Raw genomic sequence first — 18,447 nt, 5'->3', positions numbered from 1 at the left:
AGATAGTCTAGCGTTGCTAGAGAGTCAGATACCGATTTACCCTTTCTGAAACCCATTTGACGACTATCGAATAGCTGGCTGTTGTTGACTAGCCACCATAGTCGCTTAGATATTATTTTATCCATGACTTTAGATAGACAGCTATTCAGGGATATGGGTCTGTAGGAAGATATTTCGGTTTTGTTTGAGTCTGGTTTTAATATTGGTATTACTTTGCTTACTTTGAATTGCTGTGGAATATGTGCGTTGAGGTTATTGTTATATAGTTTAAGAAGCCTTTGCATTACTGAATCTGGTAGATTTTTGATCATCGGGTAACTAATACGGTCTATACCTGGTGTCTTTCCTTTTAATTGGTTTAAAGCGCTTTTTAATTCGATAATTGAAATATCGCATTCTAAGGATTGGGTTAGTGGAGATGTACTGTGGGAGAAATTGAAGCTAATGTTTCTTTGTGTGATATAAAAGTAGGATGGAAATTATTGTTAAGTGATGCATTTGACCAGAATTCGCAAAGGGCTTTGGAAATGTCGTATTTTCTTGTATGGATGCCAGATGGGTTGTTAGGGTTAATAAGACAGTGTATAGTGTATAGTGTGCTAGTTTTAGAGAGGCCAGATAGCTTTGTCAATATTGAACTTTGGTTTGCTAATGGAGGAGTCAGTTGATTCATTTCCAAAAAGTTGGATTGAGATCGGGAAGTGGTCACTACCTGAGAGTTGATTGTCAATTGTCCATTTAGCGCGTAGGAATAGTTCAGGGGAAGCTAAGGAGAGGTCAATATGTGTAAATGTGTGGTGTGTGGTGAAGTGGGTTGGGGAGCCATTATTGAGTGTGGTTAGCAAGGATTGGTTTATAAATTTAAACAACCGGATGCCTCGTCCGTTATTATTTTGTGATCCCCAACTTTTGTGCCAGTTGTTGAAATCGCCTGTTATTAGGCAAGGAGTGCTAATATTGTTATAAGTGTCTTGTAATTCTTGTAGGGTGAATGGTTTGTTGGGAGGTATTTAACTAGAAATTATTGTAAATTTTACTTTAGATTGTACTGTTACGGCGACTGAGTCAAAGCTTATATTGTGGATTTGGGTTTGTTCTTGTTGCAAAGAGTTGTGGATTAGGAGAGCTACCCCGCCGTATGGGTTGTTTGAGGTATTTATGTTATAAAGAGTGTAGTTTATTGGGATGGGAATATGATTGGTAGAGTGAAGGTGAGTATCTTGAATGGAAATTATTTTAGGTTTGTCTTTTTTTATGAGTATTTGTAGGTGATTATAATTATTGAGGTATCCGTTTATATTTAATTGTAATACTTTAAGCATGAATAGGGCATAGTTTAAGGATGACTAGAACTAAAATAATTTTCTATTAATATGTTACATATCATTTCATAGGTCTAAATCTTCATCTGTGCTCATTATATTCATGTTATCAGATACCTTACATTTCTTACTAGTTTTCTATTCGGGTTTAGTTTTTTGGTTGTTTTTGTCTTTTGATTTCAAGGTAGTTCCTAACTTATTTGATTTGGTTGTGAATATTTTTAATTTAAGTTCATCCGAAATTTCGGAGCGTGTGGAGTATAATGATGTTGATGCAGTGGTGTTCATATGTTCTTCAGGGGGGTCTTCATAGGTGATAATTTGTCTAGCTATAGGATTTGGAGTTGGTGGGCTTGTTTTTGATGTAGTGGTTGCGTGCGTTGTTGTTTCGGTAGCTGGTTCTTTGTGTGCAGTGATAGCGGCATTTTGGGCGTAGGATATTGTTAGGTGGGTATGGCGTGTATTGTATATGAAGCGGGCTGTCTTGTGGTCTACTTTTTGCGTTATTTTGATGGCTGTTAATTCTTTTTGTTTGATAAAGGCGGGGCATGATTTATCCATAGCGTTGTGGTGTTTCATTTGATCATCTTCATAATTGCAGTTGATGCAGGTTGGGGTGTTGGTGCATGGTTCGTTGTCTGTTGTGTGAATTTCTTTGGAGCAGTTGGCGCATGTTTTAGGGCTTTTACAGTGGGAGGAGGGGTGTCCAAATCTGAGACAGTTGAAGCATCTCATTGGAGGAGGAATGTATGGTCGTATGTTAACCACTTCGTATCCTATCCAGAGTTTGTCGGGTAGGGTAATTGTTGCAAAGGTAAGTATGATAAGGCCTGTTTCTGTCGTTTTATTACTATCGTTTTTGTCTTTTTTTAATATTTTTCGGACGTCAATAACGTTTTGAGGTTTAAGTTCTTCCAAGATTTCATTTTCATCAATATTCCTTAGATCGTTGGAGTATATAATGCCTTTGGTGGAGTTTAGAGTTTTGTGCTCTTCGGAGTGTACCGAGAAGGTGTGGAATAATTGCATTTTAAGTAATTTCTGAGCTTGAATATGGTTTTTTGTTTTGACGAGGAGGGTACCAGATCTAAGTTTTTTGCATGTATCGACTGGTCCATTACAGGTGTAGTCTATCACTTTTTTAATAATAAAAGGTGATATTTTTTCAAAATTCCCATTATCAGTTCTGGTAATAATTATGTACTTTGGTTCACTTTTTATTGTGTTTATCGTTGTCAGTGGTCGGTCGGGCGGTCGGTCGGGTGGACGAGACATTGTAGTTGTTTTGGGCTCGGGCCCTTGGTGCGTGAGTAAAGCAAGTTCACTTGTTTATAGGTTTCGTTTTTTTTCGGTTAATCGCGAAGAAGTTTTCGAATCGGATGATCGGTTGATAGATTAAACTGATAAGCTGTAGCTTGGAGCGTAGGTTAGTTGCACGTCTTAACTCTTTGAAGCTCGGAGTGAAACTGATATATCATGTTATATTTTACATTTATTGTGAATTTATTATAATTTTTTACAATTCAGCTTCCTTGCGCAGTGTACATTGAAATATTTATGCATTTCGGCCACCTTAATCGAATCAAAAAGGGCTTTCAGCAAGGTGGGCCAAATAGCAAATGAAACATGAGAGAACACTATAGTCCAGTGTCTCGACTATTAGATAGCCGTTACTTTAAAATAAAAAATATATGTAGACCTTAAAAAATTCGCTTCTTTCTCTTTCTTTTTCATGTAAATAGACTACAAGTCAGAATGGAAAGAGGGTAATGCAAAGGCGGAGAACACCCCCTCCCGCGCACTTTTAACAAACAAAAGTTCTAATATCAACTTTTGTGACAAAAATGTAATATACGATTTTCTAAATAAGTACATGATCCCCTTGGGCACGCAATAATTCAATATGCCTTTGCTTAGTAATTTGATTTTGATGAAGCGTGCCGAATGTAAAAAAATGTAGAAAGTAAGTATATAAATGTAGAGAGTATTTGTTTAGCGGATTCTATATCAATGTGGACGGTAGTCAACGTAGTGACGAAAAGTGTCAGGAGAGTGTCCAAAGTCGACTACTATATATACACAAAGAAATGGAAATTTACGCCTTTAAAAAACTCAATTGGTTTGGGAGAAAGAGCGGTAAAAGTGTAAAAGGACAAATTTGAAAAATTGAATATGTTGGGGCCAGTGTAGATTAATACCACCGATATTCACCTATTTCTGTTTTCACTTAAAATACGCGAAGAATAACACCTCAGCTGTCAAAATAGCCTGCTCCGTTCAAAACTAATACACAAAACAAGATTTTAGGGGAATGAAATTTTTTTCTTGACAAATACGTTCAAGCCTAAATAAAATTTCTAGCATGACAACTGTGGTTACCACAGTTTTGGGCGGTTGCGTGGCACATCTTTTGTTGTTCAACCGAATCTAGGAAGCCTAGGTTCTTTTATAGTTTCTGAGATCTCAGCTTTCATACGGACGGACAGATAGACATGGTTGGATCGTTTCGTCTAGTGATCCTGATTAAGAATATTTATACTTTATGGGGTCAAAATCACTTCCTTCTACCTTTTCCATTTTTTCCGACTAATACCGTTTTGTATACACTTTTACTCTACGAGATTAAAGAATATAGAGGTTTTTGCAACCAAATCTGTGGTTATTGCACTGAAAGAACTCCGGGAAAAAGAGTTGCGTCGTGGTACCGACGTGTACAAGATTTTTCCGGAATTTTCAATCCTCTGAATGACCTGCTACGCAAAGGCAGCAAGTGGTAGTGGATACCAGGAGGAAGTAAAGGCAAGACTCGTGGCAAACCATGTACTAGCATGCCCGGACTTCAGCCGTATCTTCAAGGATAACACTTCAAGATAGTCACCGATCACATCGCTCTGATGTGGCTCAACCGCATTGAGAGTTCTTCTAGAAGGATCGCCAGATGGGCCCTGGAGCTACAGCTGTACGACTTTGAGATAGCGTATAGAAAGGGTCAGCTAAACGTGGTGGCGTAAGCATTATCAAGACAACCAATACCAGAGATGCTACGAGGTTAAAAAAAAGCAACGCACAGTGATTCCGTTAGAGGCCAAAAATCAAATCAACCTCTCAGAAAATATTTAAACTCTATTTACACAGTTTGTCTCCGGTTTTCGCTGGATACATAATGGTACTTTCTTAAAATATAATCAAAAGCATGAACACGTGTTTAGTTTAATTCAAGGCAAACGCGCACTTCAGGTCGGGCTGGTAATTGTTCAAGCTAAAACTATTATATTATTTAAAATGAATTTTAAAGCTCAGCTTTTTATTTTTCTTTATGAAATTCATTTATACTAACTTGATATGAAATTAATAAATACTAATTTGTTGTTCCCACACTGAGCCCATTCGTCGTCCTTTATGTGATTTCTTTATTAGTTAATTACTTTTACTTTAAACTTTTTCTTTTACAGCTATATGTTATTGTCGTCCGATTTTTATTAAATTGAATTCAAATTATTAAAAATATAAAAAATGATATTCCCAATAGTATAAGATAATAAGGCAAACAAGAAAGGAAGTTAACTTCGTCAAGCCGAAGTTTGTATACCCTTGCAGTTATAAAAAATAATCAATAATTTTATTAAATTGAATTCGAAATTCTTAAAAATAAAAAAATGTATATTCCCAATATTATAAGATAATATGTCAAAAAGCCCCATAGCTATAATTTGTTTCACATTATTTCGCACCAATTATCCGATCGTTCCTATGACAGCTATATGATATAGTCGCCCGATTTTAATAAAATTTAATTGAAAATTCAGAACGAATTAAAAAATGTTATTTCCAAGCGTAGGAGGTTATAATTTAAAAAACACAGATGTTATAATTTTTAAATATTATTTTACCACTAATTTTCTTATTGTTGTAATTTAAAAATGTTACATCCAAGCTAAGAAAGGTATATGTTAAAAAACACGAAAGATATAATTTTTATTTATTTTTATCCCCGATAGTTCCTATGGCAGCTATAAGATATAGATGTCTGATCCGGCTGATTCCGACTTTTATACTACCTGCAATAGAAAGAGAGAAAAAGTTTCAGCCCGATAGCTTTAAAACTGAGAGACTAGTTTGCGTAGAAACTGACGGACAGACGGACATGGCTAGATCGACTCGTCTTGTGACGATGATCAAGAACATATATACTTTATGGGATCGGAAACGTCTCCTTCACTGCGTTGCAAACTTCTGACTGAAATCATTATACCCTCTGCAAGGGTATAAAAACATCGAAGCTATAATTTGTTTAATATTATTTTCCAATTAATTTCGGATCTATATAATACAATCGTCCGATTTGGCTTTTTTGCTATTTGGAGCTATTTTATCGCCAAACAAGATACTTTTTTCCAAAGTGGTGGAAGTAATGTTCTATTAAGCTGTTTAACATCATCTTAAGTTTGGGACTTTCGAGGTAATGCTCAGTGTACCATGCTTTGAACCAATGAATGGGGCCAAATTTGTTGATCAATAACATTGACACGGTTATATCCTGCATGAAATTTTGGGCATGAGATGGGTGCCGCGTTTGTTCACTCCGCACAACAAACGCAACCGTGAGACCACTTCAAATCAGTGTTTGACGCTGTTTATGCGCAAACGTGACTGTCGACGAAACATTGAACCACTGGTACACAGCAGAGACCAAGAAACAGTCGAAACAGTGGACTTCACCCGGCGAACCTGCTCAGAAAAAGGCGAAGACTTTTTTGGGATTCACAAGGTGTGATCTACATCGACTACATGAAGAAGGGCAAAACGGTCCTAAGGCTGTATTATGCCGAATTATTGGACCGATTCGCCGTCGAATTGCAGAAAAGACGGCCCCATTTGGCAAAGAAAAAAATGCTCTTCCATCACGACAACGCACCGGCTTATATTTCCGCCCTCGCCTGGGACAAATTGGACGAATTGGGCTACGAACTGCTACCTTATCCACCATATTCTCAAGAATATATGGCCCCGTGTGACTTCTTTTTTCCAAACTTGAAAAACTCACACGCTGGACAGAAATTTGCATCGAACGATTAGGTCGTCGCCGCCACAGAGGCCTATTTTGCAGACCTCGAGAAAATGTTTTTTTTTAGACAAGTTAAAGAAGTTGGAGCATCGCTGGGTCTAGTGTATTAAGCTAAAAGGAGAGAAGGTTGAGAAATAAATCACCCTTCGATTTGATACCAGTTCAAACTACGGAGGGTGAATAGAAAAATTTTTTTAAGTACCGACTCAATAGCTCAATAATATTGTGTACTCCAAGCCAGAGATCAAAAGAGCTATATCCAATTTAAGTTTAGGGTCCAAAACAACACCTATATCGTTAGTTGAATATATTCGGTCAAGTTTTTTTTTTTAAAGGAAATAACTGATAAACTAGGAATACCCCTACAAAAAGTCATAACGTTGCATTTAGGGCAGTTCAAATTTAAAAGGTTGTAATCATACCATCCATAAAAACAATCCATATCTGACTGTAAGTTAAATCCCGACGATATATCATTATATGATAAACAAAGATTAACAAAATCAGAATTAACACGAGAATGTGTTATGATAAAGGGAAGATCGTTAATAAACAAAGTAAACAGCAAAAAAAAACTACTTTGGTCTTCGATCTTCGCCTAACAAACCCATGCTGACATGGTGATATAAGCGAGGAACATAGATGTTGCAAATGAGAAGATATAGTACGTTTAAATGCTTTAGGAATTTCCGACAATTTAGAAATACGTCTATAATTCTGGGCATCCGCCTTTCTACACTTTTTATGAAGTGGAATAAGAAAAGAGTCTTTCAGATAGTAGGAAAAACTGATGATGAAATACACAAATTAAAAAGTTTTTGAATCGGTTTACAAATGGTTGACCCACAAAACTTAAGCACACATCCAGGAAGTCCATCTGGACCGGGAGAACAAGTTGGCGTTGTTGTTGCTAAATCTCTTACGAGAGAGCTTTCGGTGATTACAGGGGAAAAAATACAATTTGCCCTATTTAAGGGATTAGGGTAGTTAGAATTTGACCAAGCTGTCGAACTATAAGTAGGTTGAAAAAACTCAGCAAATAAATCAGCAATTTCAGAATCCGTCGAGAACTCCATTGAGTTTAGAGGTACCGATAAAGGCAATGCTGATGTCTTACGCTTGGCATTAACAAAGTTGTAGAACTGTTTCGGATTATTTGAAAATTCAATTTTAAATCGATTTATATACATAGAATAACAAGGACTGCTGAGAACATTAAAATCCGATCGATATACCACATTTTCGAAAAATCTGATGGCTTACCCGAACTTTTAAGAGGCCTGTTTAACTTTATCTATCAAGAACGCAATCATTAAAAAAAGTATTTAACACTATATAAAATAGTATAGTGGTGTGATCTACATCGACTACATGAAGAAGGGCAAAACGGTCCTAAGGCTGTATTATGCCGAATTATTGGACCGATTCGCCGTCGAATTGCAGAAAAGACGGCCCCATTTGGCAAAGAAAAAAATGCTCTTCCATCACGACAACGCACCGGCTTATATTTCCGCCCTCGCCTGGGACAAATTGGACGAATTGGGCTACGAACTGCTACCTTATCCACCATATTCTCAAGAATATATGGCCCCGTGTGACTTCTTTTTTCCAAACTTGAAAAACTCACACGCTGGACAGAAATTTGCATCGAACGATTAGGTCGTCGCCGCCACAGAGGCCTATTTTGCAGACCTCGAGAAAATGTTTTTTTTTAGACAAGTTAAAGAAGTTGGAGCATCGCTGGGTCTAGTGTATTAAGCTAAAAGGAGAGAAGGTTGAGAAATAAATCACCCTTCGATTTGATACCAGTTCAAACTACGGAGGGTGAATAGAAAAATTTTTTTAAGTACCGACTCAATAGCTCAATAATATTGTGTACTCCAAGCCAGAGATCAAAAGAGCTATATCCAATTTAAGTTTAGGGTCCAAAACAACACCTATATCGTTAGTTGAATATATTCGGTCAAGTTTTTTTTTTTAAAGGAAATAACTGATAAACTAGGAATACCCCTACAAAAAGTCATAACGTTGCATTTAGGGCAGTTCAAATTTAAAAGGTTGTAATCATACCATCCATAAAAACAATCCATATCTGACTGTAAGTTAAATCCCGACGATATATCATTATATGATAAACAAAGATTAACAAAATCAGAATTAACACGAGAATGTGTTATGATAAAGGGAAGATCGTTAATAAACAAAGTAAACAGCAAAAAAAAACTACTTTGGTCTTCGATCTTCGCCTAACAAACCCATGCTGACATGGTGATATAAGCGAGGAACATAGATGTTGCAAATGAGAAGATATAGTACGTTTAAATGCTTTAGGAATTTCCGACAATTTAGAAATACGTCTATAATTCTGGGCATCCGCCTTTCTACACTTTTTATGAAGTGGAATAAGAAAAGAGTCTTTCAGATAGTAGGAAAAACTGATGATGAAATACACAAATTAAAAAGTTTTTGAATCGGTTTACAAATGGTTGACCCACAAAACTTAAGCACACATCCAGGAAGTCCATCTGGACCGGGAGAACAAGTTGGCGTTGTTGTTGCTAAATCTCTTACGAGAGAGCTTTCGGTGATTACAGGGGAAAAAATACAATTTGCCCTATTTAAGGGATTAGGGTAGTTAGAATTTGACCAAGCTGTCGAACTATAAGTAGGTTGAAAAAACTCAGCAAATAAATCAGCAATTTCAGAATCCGTCGAGAACTCCATTGAGTTTAGAGGTACCGATAAAGGCAATGCTGATGTCTTACGCTTGGCATTAACAAAGTTGTAGAACTGTTTCGGATTATTTGAAAATATCGATCGATATACCACATTTTCGAAAAATCTGATGGCTTACCCGAACTTTTAAGAGGCCTGTTTAACTTTATCTATCAAGAACGCAATCATTAAAAAAAGTATTTAACACTATATAAAATAGTATAGTGGCACCTTTAAAATCTTTGTAATTGTACAAGTCTGTCCAATTAAAATGAGAAATAATATCGTTAAGTTTATTATAGGCACATTTACGAAAACATCTCATTTAAGTTGAAGAAACTAAAGGAGTGAGGATATCAGCATACAGGAGACGAATTTTCAAGAGCTTCATCTCTACATACCGTGACTTTAGACGGGTCTAAAACAATCACAATATTTTGTTTGCCTATTTAAGGAATTTCGTATAAAGCTTACTTGCTGTAACGATAATTCTAAAAGGCCGTCCACAAAATAAAGGACGGATAAAGGTAATGCGTGAAATGAGTCAGTAGGAGGAGGAGACGGTGCATCGTCTATTAAGGTTCCAGAGGTTTTCTTGGTACCCCAGAAAATTAGGAACAGTTCGGGGCGGTAAGGCAGTCCCTTCTGTAAGGGTCTCCTAGATGGCGAAAGCTGTAATTCTGCTACTTGCTATTCCGTTTCGCTTGACTGGTTCACAATCTTTTCCTCGGACAGGATCTTCTTAGATTATTTTGGGCGAGCTCCCAAGGCTCTGTTTCAGGTGAATTTCCTCCGCGTTCTTTAATAAATTCTCACTTGGTGCTGATTAATAGGCACTACATTTTTTCGTTTTAGAAAGTGTATTTATTTCAGTAGATTATATATAGCTATTTAACATTATCTTAAATTTCCAGGAACTTCAAATGGAGTTTGGATTCGCACAAAAAAGGTAAATGCTCAGGCAGCCTAAGAGGCTCTGAACTGGTAAATTATGCCATTTTTGTTGATTAATAACTTTGAAACGGCTATTTTTACAAGAATGTATTGGACCCCGAAAAGCAGGTTTTTCATATTACTTTTGAACGGAGCATCCGATTTTGGCATAAAAATCTACAGTAATCGCCCGATTGTTTCGAGAGCTATTTCAATATAAAGGTATTGCAAAAACTAACCCAGGCTTTAAAAAATCAATTAGTGTGGGAAAAAAAGTTGTGAAAGTCTAAAAGTTTAAATTTGGAAAATATAATCTGTTGGGGCCAGTGGGGATAATTACCCTAAACTGTAAAAATGATGTTAAACAGCTCGATACAAAATACATTAGTTCTACCACTTTTGAAAAACCCTCTAGTTTAGCGGGAAAACAACTATAAATAACGGAATTTTTAAATGCGCTAACTTCTGTACTATATTAAAAACGCCGCTTGAACATAATTTGTCTTTTTATTATTTTTAAATCGTGACAAAAAATTTTTACTTATTTAGTCGGATATATTTTGCTTATGAAGGGGTATAGCTGCTATGAAAAAACAGAGGTCCATTCTGTTTGATTTATTAAAAGAAAGGCAGCAGCCAAAGGGATATGATGAAATGTTTTGTGCCAATAAAAATCCCGCAAAAGCTTTTACACAGTTCGAAGAGGTAAATATATAAATATAAAAGTAAAAGTAGTTTGTTTAAAACATGTCCTTATATTTTTTTTAAGAGCGTTGGCTAAGTATTTAGGGGGTCCGGCCTTAGGACGGAGGAGGACGGTGAGCAATGAAAAAAAACAAGGAAGAACGCTATAGTCGAGTGCCTCGACTATCAGATACCCGTTAGAGTGGGCGTTAGAGAATGCGCGGTACCTTTTCTTATCGTGAGTCAATAGGCATTGATGAGACAAATACATTTCAGTTAAAATTTTGTTTCTATAAAAAAAACTGTAGGCGTGGCACCCCTCTGAAACAAACTTGCACTGCGTAGAAAGCCCAGGAATCTGCATGCCAAGTATGATATTCTAGCTTTTATAGTTTCCGAGATCTCAGCGTTCATACAGACGGACGGACAGACAGACGGACATGGCTGGTTCGACTCGGCTAGTGATCCTGATCAAGAATATATATACTTCTACCTGTTACATACTTTCCGACGAACCTAGTATATCCTTTTACTCTACGAGTAACGGGTATAATTAAGGAAACAGAAAAATAGACTTACTAACAATAATAGCCCTTCAATATAAATTATACAATTTAAATAATAAAATAATATTTATTAAAAAGAAATATTTATGTGTATATTTTAAATTACATGTGTCATAGGACAACCGTTATTCGAAATTTTCTAAATTCGAAGTGAAATCGGGAATGGGAAATAATTTGAATTTCACTCATCTTTAAATTTTCACTTGTGAAAAAGCGGAAATCCCATACAATTGTCTATATGGAGTGTTCTTCACTCGTGCAAGCTGACATGTCACTTGTTGAAGAAGCGAAAGTTTCATATTTTTGGAAAGCTTAAACTCAAAGCTCTCTCTCACATTTTCTGCGTTCGCATCGTATGACTCTCGATTTCGGAGTGCGTAAACTTTGTTGGCCATGCTCCGCAGGACTTTTCCCTGAAGCAGTCTTCCGTTGTGGTCCTGTCGAGAAATGTGCGCCTTTAAAAAACAGTCCCTGCTTGTCGCGCCTTGAATTCTTATTTTTCTTTTTTTTGCCCTTACCCCCTTTCCCACACATGTCATTCATACAAAGAAACACTAAACGTGCGCACGTACGACAATATAAACAAGACGGGCATGGTTTTTTAAAGAATTATTGTAAGAATACGAATCGTTCAGCATACGAAATTTGTAATTGATTACTTGAAACTTCTGCAAACGACAAAGCGAAATATACAGCTCTTAATGTAAGTTGCAGTGTATTTAATAAAACAAGAAGCCGCAATAGGTAACAGGATCAACAGAAAATGCAACAACACATTTCATTAAGCAAAACACGGTCGATTATTAGGTATACATTATGGTCTATTCGTTTATGTATACAATGCAGTGCTTTTTAACCACTGAATCACATGCAAAAGCTCATCACTGTGCGCTCAAATTTTTTTGACAAAAGGTGTGGATTTTCAGAAATGGCACAACTACTATGGAATGTTTGGAAATCGGTACATAAGATTTTCTCCTTTTTAAACCGTTGAATAGTTAAATTTTGGTCAGCTGTTAATCAGCTGTTCCATACAAAGACAACTTTCAGAAATTTCAGCAGTTCAAGAGCCTCGGGGCTGTTCATAATTTTGTTGAATTGCTGCCAACTAGATTTGTCGCTGTTCTCGAATAAAATTAATAAAGTAGCTCTGGTCACTTGTAAACATGGTAGAAGCGGCAAATTTTAAAAATGAAAAGGGCAAAGGATTTCCCAGGGATTGCCCTCTAAAAAGACATATAATTAGTGTAAATAAGCAACAAATAACCATTTGATGGGATTAGCAGTAATAGTTTAGTTTTTTTACACAGCCTGGCAATTTGACAATCTAACAAACAGCTGATAGAACAGCTGATATATTAAAATTGAAAATTCAACTGATAACTTTTAGGGTCGTTTCCTTTACTGCTGAATTTTCTATTGAATTTTCAACAATTTATGGAACAATTGACACCCTGATTATTGTACTGCTTATGCTAATTTTTGTTCCGTTCTCACGACCCATCCACCTCCATGCCTCTATAAATTTATTTTCTAAACTTCATACGTGGCGAAATGCATTTTCGGCGCCCTCTTTTGAGTGACAACATACTCATTTTCAAAAGCGGTCAAAAATTCGGCTGTGCCGTTGTTGCTTTTGACTTTGCCGTCGTTGCGTTCGGCTGAGAGGTGGCGCAGTCGACTGCTTTATGGTTGTGCGCTAATGCTAGTTGGTGGAACTGCGGTGTATGTATATACGTTTGTGTATTAGTTTTTGTTTAAATCTCTTCGCAACATTATGTTTGCCTTTGTCATCAACGCATTTTATGGTTAAATAATTATGATGTCTTTTTATACCCTTGCAGAGGGTATATTGATTTCACTCAGAAGCTTGCAACACAGTGAACGAGGCGTTTTCGACCCCACAGAGTATATATATTCTCGATCAGCATCACTAGACGAGCCGATCTAGCCATGTGCGTCCGTCTGTCCGTCCGTTTCTACGCAAACTAGTCTCAATGTTTTAAAGCTATCGGGCTGAAACTTTCTCAAAAGACTTCCTTCTATTGCAGGTAGTATACAAGTCGGAATTAGCCAGATCGGGCAACTATATCTTATAGCTCCCATAGGAATGATTGAAAAAAATTTTTGGAAAAAAATATATCTTTGGTGTTTTTTAACATATAACCTCCTACGCTTGAATATGACGTTTTTTAATTAGTTCTTAATTTCGAGTTAAATTTTATAAAAATCGGACGACTATATCACATAGCTGCCATACGAATGATCGCAAAATTGGTGGAAAAATAATATGAAAACAAGAAAGGAAGTTAACTTCGGCAAGCCGAAGTTTGTATACCCTAGAAGTTATAAAAAATAATCAATAATTTTATTAAATTGAATTCGAAATTCTTAAAAATAGAAAAATTTATATTCCCAATAAAATAGAATAATATGTCAAAAAGCCATAAAGCTATAATTTGTTTCAAATTATTTCCGACCAATTATCCGATCGTTCCTATGACAGCTATATGATATAGAGTCCGATTTTAATAAAATTTAATTCCAAATTCAAAATTAATTAAAAAATGTTATTTTCAAGCTTATAAGGTTATATGTTAAAGAACATAAAGATATATATTTTATCTCATGTTCCGATGCCTATGGCAGCTATTTGATATAGTCGCCCGACAGGTGACTATTATCGATTATGGCGGTGCCCAATAAAACTGATCTATATCCCGTCGTAAAGTAAGTCAAGCACAGCCTGTTATTTTTTATGTAATCGGACAGCTCATTGACAGTCATTCGGAGAAAACTGGGGCATGTGCGTACGATATGGTTTTCCCGATTACACAAGTCGCACCCTCTAGATCTGGGTGCTAATCTTGCCTCGGAATTTACCCTTCGGGACGCGGAATTAGAAATCGATGCTCTGGGCTGGGAGTGATTAGAGCCTGACGGTCGCACGTCATCTATGGCTTCTATTGTCCGGTGACGGTCAGTTAGGAACCCATTAAGTTCTTGCCAAATAGGAATATTGGCCTTGTCGTGTAGGGACTGCTCCCATAAAAAAAAGCACATGTAAACCAGATTACAATGTCAAATTTCGATATTAATTCCGCACATTTCAAGCGCCTTGAGGCACCCTTGGATGGTGCTTTGCAATTCTCGTAAGGCTGTCCCAGATTCCTGAGTGACTGACTGCACATTAAACAATATTCTTAGTTGGCTGTTTACTAACAATCGTTTGTTTTCGAAACGATCAGTTAGGTTAGCCCGAGCTGAGTGAATACCATCGTTAGTAAGAAGCCCCTTTGGAAACTATGGTCTGTGAGTCGCTGCTCGTTTTGGCGTTAAGGTGAAATAATTTTTCCACCGGCGTTAGCCTCGAATTGTTAATATAAATGGCCGTAAACAAATCCCTAAAGGTTGGCCAGCGAAGATAATTACCGGTGAAAACCTCGGCATCGCACGGAGGAAGCCGGTAGCCTGACGGAATATATGTCTGGGAAGGATAAGCTGGCGCTAGGGAAAGTTCCGGAAGTTGCGTAGTTTGCTCTATCATATCTGCTATCTGGGCGCCGCACCTTTTGCAGGCGCTGTAGCAGTAGCCGTACTTAGCCTTGAGAACTGGCAAGCTCTCAGCTGCACTTTTTCCGGCTGCTACAATTCACGCGGTACATGCATCGTTCCATTTTTTGATATGGGCCCATACCACTCGGATTTCGTCTCGGCGAGTATTGAGGACGGATAGCGTAGGATAGACAGCCGAGGGAATGTTCTTTCGCGATTCCAATTCAGACAGTCAATCACAATTGGTTTAGGGCGAGTTCAACAGTCATTTTGGCTGGCCCGCGTTATTCTTTCAATTGGAGAAGGAGCCTTTTTGGGAGTTGGCGACTTTACCTTTTTAGGTGAGGACGACCTTATCGTAATCTTTGATATTTTTTGTGATGGAACAGGGGGTAGTTTGTTAGAACTTTCCCTAGACATACCAAAAAATGAGGAACTACTTCATTTCAGTTGAGAGAGCGCTTTGTTTTGCAAAAAAAAAAAAAACAAGAGAACAGACAGGATCCCAGTTTTGACCTGGAATGTGCGGAATATTTTGAAGCTTTTGACGCTTTGGTTGGAATTCTTTGGTAAGAAGGAAGGAAATTACCGAAGATGATACGACTATGAAGGAACTGGGTTGATTTTATTACATTTTTATTTTTTTCCTTCGTTTTTAAAATACATTTCAGAAAAATACCGAAAATATACCGAATCAGTTTGTTCGAGTTAAGAAGAATTTTTTTATAGTTTGGAGTCTATGAAAAAATTTTACGGTATTTAATGTTTGGGCAATAAATAGTGGAATCTCATTTATTTTATATTTTGATTGTTGACCGACGGACTATTTTTTGGATGGAATATTTTCACTGAAAATATATATATGCAATATATATATATATATATATATATATATATATGTGGAGAAAATATACTTATGTAATATATATATGTTCGAGAAATACTATGTATGTAATATATATAATATGTAGAAGGCAATATATGTACTTATTTAATATATTATATGTAATTGGCGGAAAATTTATGTATAAATCTGGCCGGCGGGTATGTGTTGTAATTTTCGATTTTTTGTGGACTGTATTGGAAATGGAAAAGGTGTGCAAAAATAGTTTCGCTAGAAAAACACAGTGAATGAATAGCAATTTATATCTGTAGGGGGCCTATTTGGCGGATCGCTTGAAACTTGAAATTTGTTTACTGTGCGCTTGGAATATTTTTTAAACTTTTTACGGAATTTTTAATTTTACTTATGTATGTTCACTTTCGTAGATGTTTGTATGTTCGGATGTAATAGTAGCTTTGATGTACGGCCAAATGTACTTACATATGTACTCCAAATGTACTTGATTTTCACAAAAGGAAATTGGATTAAAATGAACGCACGATCAAAGAAAAAGGAAGAAAGGCCGAAATTTGAATTGCCGTTGTCGGAATAATCGTGGTTTGATTTTAGACAAACCAAACAGAAAGTCAAACGAAACGGAGTTTTCGATGGCTAACTGTTGACCGGCAATTAAAATTGTTTAACAACTTTGTACTTATCTTGTGGTTGCAAATTTGTCGCTGTAAAATCCGGCCAAATGAACCACAATGTTTCGGGGGCGTCGAGCGCGTGTGAAAGCAGCTTCTTGTTGATGCCACGGGGCATCTCGGCGATCGCGAAGGAGAAGAAACACTTGGAACTTTGAAAGTGGCACGGACCGCCCGGGCGATGTATTTCTCGTGGTAAATAAGAATGAGTACTGTCTTAAGCCTAGTTGAGCGCTGAATTCAGGGAGCGGGAGAGCCTGGATGCGCAAGCATCCAGCGCGGGAGAGCGGGCAATTGGAGAGAGGGGGAGCAGACCATATCGGGTGCTTCGCGGCCTGAACAGTTGAGTTTTCCACAAGTAAATGCGACGACTGAAATCTTTTTTCTTCCTTTTCCTGGCAGAAGATTGTGAAATTTTGGTCGGCTCATTCAGAAATGTCTGCATTCTGAACCTGTTCTTTCATTAGAGATGGATGTAATAAAAACAGAATTTTAATATAAATTGTTATATATAATTTAATGTTTAATTTATTTTGTGTTCTTTTATCCTTTATGCGGTCCAGTCCTTTTTTGCGATTCTGGACGACATATACCAAATAGATCGGTTCTATGCTCGTAAAAAAAACAAAATTACGCCAATTATAACAGCTTAGCTTCTAAATATATTTTTGTTAAAGAATTAGCCTTAGGATCCATAAACAACTGAAGTAGTCAAATGTTGGTCTAGCATTATGATATATGGTGTATTGAAATAAATCTCTGATTAGCATTCGTTTTATTTAGACGTGTTTTCTTTTCGCTATGAATTCTTATTCGTGTTCCGAGTGCAATGCTGAAGTTACAGCAGCTTCGCGGTTTTGAGCCCAGACCAAATACCCCCCCGCACCAGTTTCTGTGTGTGAATATGTTGCAAATAAGCTAGGTGTGGATACCGCCACCATAATTTGCAAGCCTTTAGTCAAAAATCGTGTAGATGTTGCGGCACTGGAATTCGTTAATTTTAAATTAGGAATACCTGAGCAGCACTTTCAGACTGTGTTTAGTGATGCGTTCTGGCTCAATCCAATCAAGATCAGTCAATTCATCCACGGGGATAGGCCGATTGTTGATGGGAACGTTCTAAATTTGCACAATCATCATACATAGGAATCAAAAAACCCCCAATAATCGGCGCCTCTGGTGTCGATTGACTACTGCAAATTTGTATGATCCTCTTCCTCATTTTCATGCTACTTATTCGCAATGTCAACGTCCGCTGGTTTGGATATCTCTAACTGCTACCATTACCTCTCATTCGCCGCTCCCAAAGCACTCTTAAGTATTGGGCGCCCGTCACTCACAAATCAAAAACATTATCAGCTGGATTTTTCCTTTCTTGTTCTGGCTAACGTTCATCAAACGCTCACTGGAGAGGCGTTGTCACCAGATTTAGTTAAGATTCCCGCTCTAAGCGCTCTCTTCGGAGATGTGCACTCATCACAATCAAAGCAACATCGGCATCAGCTGGATTTGTCGTTGTCTATTTCGCGCGACGTTTGTCACAATTGAACCAACAACAACGTCAACTGGAGTTGTCGTTGTCTGAATTGTGTTACTTTCGTCTAATGCAAACAAAAACCCAACGGCTGGGGCTTTCAAAATTTGCTCTGAGTGATACTCGTGATCACAGTATCATTTCCTTATTACCGCGCTCTTCTCTGACGCTACGAAATGGCTTGAATTTCTCATAGACTGCTTTGTGTGGCTCTTCCCGATGGCAGCATCAACAACAACTTTGTCCATCTGTCCCCAACTTGGATAGATATGCTCTGTTAACGGCGACATTGCCATCGCTCTTAAGAACTAGTTGCTCTTTACTAAAAGTATCTAGCAAACTTAGGGAATGCATCGATCCTAGTCTGCATGAAAAAATTCGTATTAAAAACACTACATTACTACGCATAAACAAATACTTCCTAGGGCATTGGACTATGACGCCTTAAATGCGAATCCGGAAATTGTTGATCGTGCTATTGTGAGTATGGCCCTACTAAAAATTAATTTTCAAAACATGTCCGGAACGCGGACAAAGGCGGAG

The 18,447-nt window shown here is 37.2% G+C and overlaps 1 protein-coding gene across 1 annotated transcript in view; it reads left to right on the top strand.

Annotated features, from left to right (window-relative positions):
- Positions 1-11,702: 11,702 nt before the first annotated feature.
- LOC108021868 (G-protein coupled receptor 15) overlaps positions 11,703-18,447 on the top strand; it is a 231,391-nt gene continuing 224,646 nt past the window's right edge. Inside the window, exon 1 of the mRNA XM_050890264.1 lies at positions 11,703-11,988. The gene's annotated coding sequence lies outside the window, so the exon portion shown is untranslated. The remainder of the gene's footprint in view (positions 11,989-18,447) is intronic.

Source organism: Drosophila biarmipes, unplaced genomic scaffold (assembly GCF_025231255.1).
Source record: "Drosophila biarmipes strain raj3 unplaced genomic scaffold, RU_DBia_V1.1 ptg000019l, whole genome shotgun sequence".
Lineage (NCBI taxonomy): Eukaryota > Metazoa > Arthropoda > Insecta > Diptera > Drosophilidae > Drosophila > Drosophila biarmipes.
The sequence above is the reverse complement of the archived record's forward strand: the minus strand, read 5'-3'. Positions and strand labels throughout refer to the sequence as shown.